The sequence below is a fragment of the Galleria mellonella genome, unplaced genomic scaffold (genome assembly GCF_026898425.1).
Source record: "Galleria mellonella isolate WM207_F2 unplaced genomic scaffold, CSIRO_AGI_GalMel_v1 utg962, whole genome shotgun sequence".
In the NCBI taxonomy this organism is placed as follows: Eukaryota; Metazoa; Arthropoda; class Insecta; order Lepidoptera; family Pyralidae; genus Galleria; species Galleria mellonella.
Window position 1 is genome coordinate 916551 of NW_026442180.1, and position 7877 is coordinate 924427.

The following is a 7877-nucleotide window of genomic DNA, read 5'->3' on the forward strand; positions in this document are numbered from 1 at the left end:
ACTTGCAAAACCCCCCGAAGGGGTGTTCTATATTTAGCAGTGATTAATTAACGGCTGAAATGGTATGGTACAGATATATGGCTAAAAATTTTAAATGGTTAGAATTCCAGCAATCAAATAATTGGTATTCAGTAGAAGAGGGTAGTAACGTTTATTTTGCTTATTTGTAATATAAATTAACATTACCTTTAAAGAGGAAAGATTTGATTTTTTTATTTGTAAAGGATAAAATAAAAAAATTACACATTTTAAAAAGTTCATTCACCTGTAGTCAGTTATTATTATTAATGGGTAAAATGGGCTTTATTTGATTTAAAAAATGTACCGTGCGTAGCCGAGAGAGGTCGCTTTTTACGAATAAGTAATCATTGCTAATAATTTTTAACCTAGATTCAAGTTTATGAAGCTTTGCTTTTGACTCTTTTATTTTGTTAGCTGCTTTAACAGGACTTGACGTATTCTGAATGTATTAGTTACTAATATTTTTTTTAATTAGTTATTTTGTTAATTGTAAATATTTGTTGTTTTTTATTTCAAACGTAGTCCATAATTTTTAAAGGTTAACTATATTACATTAATTATGTGAAAGCACAAATGAATAGTTTTAAAATGTTGTTATAAATAGTTTTAAGCCTAATTATTACGTTAGTAGATTTAATAATAATGTACAGTGTATTAGTTTTTAGAAATTCACCTTTATGCTGTAGACTTTAGATTCGATAATCGCTTAGTTTATAAAGTGTTACCATATAAATATTTATAGTAAAAAACGTGTCAACTTTTTTATCCATGTGAGCATGAATAGGGTTACCATAATGTAAATTTGCTACTCAGTACATGAGAGAGATTATATTGTATGGTTAAATAAAAAAATAAAAATAATACAGAATTCTCATCAGTATATTTGAAAGAACAAGATAAAAAAATGCATAATGATTTTTAATGGTGTTTAACTTTATTTAATACTTTGATTTATACCTGAGTATAGACAAAAAATGTGTTTTCGTATTAAATCACTAAAATGGTCGCCATTTTTATTAATACACGTATATTAATTTGTAAGTAACACCGTACATATGTATATTTATATTATATTAGAAAGAAATAGTTCCAAATTAAAATTTAATAAATCGACTTGGTCTGGGAAATGTTTAAGCCAATTACTGGTAACATTAAAAAAAGCGCGTTTAGTTTCGATTAAAAAAATTGTGTTAGCCAAATGTCAAATTAGTTGACTAAATTTCTTAATTGACACTTGATGCTCTATCTATATAAAGTAAGAATAATTGTTACCATTTGAAAATTAATGTAATTTTTGGGTAATAATTTCATATTATACTAATTAACTCACTATAAGTTATTTTACTATCTACCGATTTTATGTTTTCTTGTCGAGGTAAGAAACTATTTTATCTAATTATTTCGAGTAAATAATATACATGTAACATATCTTTAGCATACCTCTTTGTTCACATTCATTATTTAATTCAATATAATTAATTTGTAATTTCTGTATGCAATAAAATATATAAACACAACATTTTCACTAAACATACATCGTATCTGTATTCCTATTTGTAAAACGTTCATACAAAATTGTTGTATGTAATATAATAAATATGTTGTACGTAATATAATTTTTGTATGTGTAGACATATCGATGATTGTTTCTATCAAAATATTTCAGCAAAATACATATCGTTGTGATATGAACTCAAGGTAGAGTTTTTTTTTTCTACAACGATCTGTTTAATTATTGCCATAATACAAATATATTTATATCACACTTGCTCAAAAAGTTGCTATTTTTTTTTTTGAAAGAGAACAGATAGAAGATTAAAATAGTGGGAGGCAATTTTGTAAAGAACTCCATTAGTATATATTTTTTTAATTTTGTATTATTTTAAATGAATGCAGGTTATTCACCAGATTTGATTCATTTTAAATAAGTGATATTTGCGCGCCAACACGAAAATTTTATGCAATACAAATTAAAAAGTTTCTAAAATTTGTCAATGAATTTGAATTTGGAACAAGATAAAATTCCAAATTTGAATTCTCTTAAAAAAATAGACATTTGTTATATGCGAGTTCATATTGTTCAAAACGTTATTTATTCGTATTAAAATTGATTTTTTTTATACAAAAAGAAAGTAAAGATTTGCATTACAATTGTAGTACATTATTACTAAGTGAGTTATAATGCCCTAGTATTATTCGGGAAAAGTAAATTACGCTTTGATTTACTCACATGAATTGAATGTTACATAATTATAAATCAATTACTTTCTTCTATTGGTGATATATTATTTTAAGTAATTATCTAAAACCTGTGCTAGATTACCATATTGTAAAAATAATTTAATTTAGTTTTACTTAGATATTGTATAGCATGTTAAAAATAGAGGTAAAGTAAATTGCTGATCGAAAATTGCTCACAGCTTTTCAATCATCCACCATTCAAACGATCATTGAGAACAAACAATTCCATTCGAAACAAATTATGCAAATGTTTTGGCGCCATTTCGAATCACTGCTGCCAACCGCTGTCAATTTGCATCTCTTAGCAGCTTGTTAACATCGTGGCGAACCTCAAGCGCTGCAGCACTGTAATCGGAACCGCAACACTTACTATATTGAATGCTATTCCGCTTTAAAGCGTAGTACGCTTTCTTTGTTTAAAGTCAAACAGTCGAACAACTTTGACGGGGTCTCGAAGTCGCATTATCTGTCAATTTATTCAAACGAGATGCTAATTCTCTGGGCTTTTCGTTTCAAAATCGTGATTATTTATCCGCGTCTTTATTTCAGATTTGAGCAAACGAGGGTTTATTAAAGGGTGGAGGTCGTGCTGTGAGGTAATTGGGCTGTTTTGATTTCGCGATGGGGAGTCGGGGGTGTGCGGCGCGGCGCGGTGGGGCGGGAGGGTAATTGAAGTATTTTCCCAGCGTTTGAAGGGTAGTTATATCTGTTCCCGGGACTGAATAGATTAGTTAGCGCGGTAAAGATAACGATCTGTCGACGATGCCTCTCTAATGGGCGGTTTCACTTATATTTTCTTTCATTATGCCATAATTTAGAGGTTAGTGAAGCATTATCTTAATTTGCTTTTACTTGTTCGGGCTGTATTGATGGTGTTTAGAGCGTGTCGTAATCAAATTGGAACATTGATTGCGTATCATTTGTAATCATCAAGCTTCCAATTTGATTTGATTACCGTTAATTAGGTACTTATTTCTTTGTTATTTTTAGATTTTTATCTTTAGGAAAAAATTGGAGTCTGTCAGAAGGACAACGGGGCTTCATTTTAGAATAAGCACTAAGAAGAACTACTTATATGTAATTAAATGATAAAAAAATTAATTACTTAATATTTTAGAATAAAAAAAATGAAACATCTATGGAAATGAAACAGGTACGTGTATATATAACTTTATTATTATTATTTGAAGTTTGTTTTTTTATCAAATACACGAAGAAAACATTTTGTCATGGTTAACTTTATAATTAATTGGTGATAAAAATGATGACGGATGATCCTTAATTTGGCAAATATATATCAATATATTTTACTTAAAATACGGTAGGTGCGAAATACAATTTCACCTTGTATTATTTCAAGTTTCAAGACAGTAGAGCATTATTGTCATGAAATTTGAGATACATAATCCTAAGCATGACAATGGACATTAATATGCTAAGTTCTATGCTATTTTCTTCTTTTCATTTAAGAGTTTCCTCTTGTTGGTGCAACTAATTCATGCATCTTCCTCCAGCCAGCTCTATCCCAGGTCATATTCTTGATCTCCCTATACGACATGACACCTAGTGTTTCCTTTATCTGTCCCATGTAGTTATTCCTCGGTCTTCCTCTTCCTCTTTTGCCCTCTATTTTTCCTTCTACTATGCTCTTAAAAAAATCGTCATGTCGTATAAGGTGGCCCAGCATTTTGCCTCTTCTATTCTCTATTATATTTATAATGTTATCTTTATAATGTTAGTTTCATTATTCCAGTCAATACCCGCCACTTCTTTTACAATACAGAAAGTTTGTATGACTCAAATAGTACAATCGTCAATTATCATACAAATTAGTTTAGCAATTTCTATTTGTGGGCGATATTATGGATTGTATATTGATGTGTATGATGTAATCAAACAATGGGTTTAAAAGGAAAATAACTATAATAAAGAAAACTACGAAAGATACAAAATTTGACAATTGTAAAAAGTATAAAAAAACAAATAGAAATAAAATCTTTAAAAATAACTAAGGAGTTCGCAACACTATTACATAGATTTATTTAGAATTTACAATATTATCGTCGTAGGTTGATAGGTATAACTTTGCAAAATTCCATTTTGATGAAGTAAAATACTCGGTCGTAATTGCAAAATTACTAATGCTTTAAATTCATAGCAGATTGTAACTGGTTTGAGTTTATTTATTTCATGCTCCATCAGTCATGAACCTAACATAAATCTGATTAAACATTTCGATCTCGGACACGATCTGAACCAAAGCTACCTGTAAAATGAATTTTGTACAAGTAATTCTATATTTAACGTTGGTTAATATTAAATCAGATGAAGTTGTGAGCGAAGAAACAAACCATGACCATGATTATGAAAGAATTGAAGAAAACACAATGAATATCAACGATGATGCCAGACGGTTCATCGAAGACATAAACGATGGAGAGTGGCATATATCACATTTGAAGGATATGGAATATGGAAGCAGACGAACTGGTTGTAAAGATGAGACGTTTGCTGATAGAGTGAAAAAGTATAAGGAAACATTAAAGAGTGACGGTGCATTAGTTGAGTTCGTGTCCGCTGACGCACTGCCTGTTAAAGATGATGATTTAGTACAAAAAGTTTGTGATAAGTCTAATATTGAAGACAAACAAGATAAAAAGAAGACAACAGCTAACCCAGATGATATTGTAACAGAGGTAATCGAAATACAGTCAAGTATATGAATAAATCAAGTAAAATCTGCTGACAATACTGCAAAAGCAATTAAAGTAAAAATTGTGGATAGTAAAAAAACAAATGAATCTATTAAAAATGACAGAAAAGAACTCTATACAGCAACAACTGCTAACATGAAAGCTACAATACATAAAGATAGTAAAGTACACGATAACGGTCAAGCGCGAAGGGCTAGTGAGTACATGTTTAGTTCTGTAGAGACTGAGACGATGAGAGTGTAGACTTTGATCCTTCAGTGTGTCCAAACGACGTGGACGTAATCACGCTGCAGATAGATCAGCTACGGAGCTACGACGTGGAATGTGAGAATATATTGGAGTGGCACAGTTTAGAATAAAATGCCTCGTTGCCTTTGTGTTTTATTTACTAGACTTCTTTAAAAGTATTAGAAATTTTGATTACAGAATTATTATTTTAGAGTTAGTCTTCTTCTTCCTATCCTTTTCCATTTCACTCAATCCATCCTTTTCTTTTTAGGTCTTTATATCAGAGGGAGACTTTGTACAAAAGTCGATTGCTTGGGTACCTCTGTCCCATTCGTGTTTCAACCGTGAAGCAGTTGTGTTTGCATGGCTGTTTCGGTTTGAAGGGTGGGATATGGCGTGAATTTACTGGGTACAGAGGAATAACACCTGAGTCCTCAGGAATGGCAACGCATAAGGGGTGTCATGTGCGAAATAGTATACTCTGTTATGTCCATGGTACTGCTCATGCCTATAGGCGACGGTTACCACTTTACATCAGGTGGGCCGTCATGTTGTTGTATGTATGTATGTTGGCCGGCTTGCTTGCCATTCTAAGTTGTATAAAAAAAAAGGTCTTCCTCTGCATTTATAACCATCCACATTCATACGTAATGCCTTTTTTATCTCATTCCCTTCTCTACATATTCATATTTTTGAGTAAGTATTTTAATAAGATTTTGTTTTTATTAAGCTGAATTCTATAGTCGATTTTTTATAACATCTCTGGAAAAAAACTGGTTACTATATATTATTAGTTGGATATATGTCTATCACTAAAAGACATAATTCTTTGTCCATCCCGTAGCTCGGCTGTAGTTCTTTTTTTATGCAACTTAGAATGGCAAACAAGCTGACGGTCCACCTGATGGAAAGTGGTACCCGTCGCCTATAGACATGAACAGTACCGTAGACATAATAGAGTATACTCTTTAGCCCATAATACCCCCCCCCCCCCATACGTTGCCCCTCCCCCTTACATTCTTGAGGACTAAGGTATTATGCCTCTGTATCTTGTAAATTCACTTTCATTTTCTATCCTTAAAACCGAAATATGCAAGCCATGAAACACAACTGCTTCACGGTAGAAACACGAAAGGGACAGAGGTACCCAAGCAAACAACTTTTATACAAAGTTTCCCTCTGGTATCGTGAAATATAATGTTTTTAGCAAGAAAAGTATTATAAATATTAGAATTACAGTTAGGTAAGTAAGCTGCCATCTAATGGTATTTTTGTTGAAAAGTCTTGTTGACTTTTTTTTAATAAGGACAAAGGAGATAAAGTTAAGGACATTCATTCAGAGAGCATAATGCTTTAAGCAAGCAACATTAATTAACTGAATTTATCAAAAGATGGCGTAATTCTTATAGCTGTTGAATAATACAGTACTACGTATTGAGCGCTGCTACGTTGACGCTACGACCACTAGTTAATGAAAATTTCAATAGATGGAGCCACTGGGTGTAGTGAAAGTAGAAAAGCTTCGACTATAGCTCCATTGGGTAATAATACAAATAAATTACATCTCTGTTTTAGTTTGTAATGATAAGCGGGAAATGTAAAATATATGGCTCCGAAAACTGGATACTCAAGGCTTTAAACACATTAAAAAATTAAAACTTACTATAACTGTACTAATGCACAGACAAACAAACATAGACATAGTATAACGTACCTATTTTTATATATTTTTATAATCTAAGCTATAACTCGTTGATGTATTTCTTATGAGGAATAATACCAAAATTCTTTCCGCTCCTTTTAAATAACCCATATTGTTTTTTGTAGGCAAAGTGGCACAATGGACAACACTAACCTTTAAAAATAAAAAATAATAAAAAAAAAGCTTTAGCGCTATTATAGATTTTTTTTTATTATTCTTGGTTACTAATTATTACACCTTTGCCGTCGACAAGTCTTTGTTCTTAGCCGAGCAACTTGCCTAGATAGATTAAAGTGCGTAAAGTATGTAAAGCCTAATTAGTTTTTATGATGCATAGCAGCCATGAAGCTGCTTTATTGCAGTAATGAATTATTGGGACGCCCGTTAGGCAGTTTAGGTAACAGCTTTGGTCCTACACTTAATGTTTTTAGATAACTATTAAGCATTTAAACTTCAAGCTAAGTTTGAATTTCCACTTACATCAGGAAAATGTATAATTACTTCATTATAAGCCTGCCAAAAGTAGCAACTACTGGCATAACCCTCCTTATGGGGGAGGATTATATTCAGCAATGGACAGTCAACGATTGATATGTTATGGTATAGTCAATAACTTTTTTATAAGACTCTCTTATTAAGAGAGTTACAAGATAGACTGCTTGAGTACATTCCTTCTTCCTTCCTCTACAACTTACTAAAGTTTCACTACTGGGCACTGGTCTCTCCATAAAAGGATATTTTCTGTGCGTAGCTAAAGAAAATAAAATAAGCTCCTAGTAAATACTTGGTCATTGAAGGATTTTAATGCGTGGACGAGTGTGAATCTTGTAAACTGACGGTAACATGTGTATGTAAAGACGGAATTAAGAAGCCATGCAGTGCCGCCGCGGCGACGGCACTGTACTCGTATAGCCATATCAAGGTTTTTGGGTCAAAATACTTTTTTTTTCTATTTGATTTTTGTATTGTAT

The 7877-nt window shown here is 31.7% G+C and overlaps 1 pseudogene; it reads left to right on the forward strand.

Annotated features, from left to right (window-relative positions):
- Positions 1–4507: 4507 nt before the first annotated feature.
- LOC116413672 (uncharacterized) lies at positions 4508–5335 on the forward strand (annotated as a pseudogene).
- The last annotated feature ends 2542 nt before the right edge of the window (positions 5336–7877 follow it).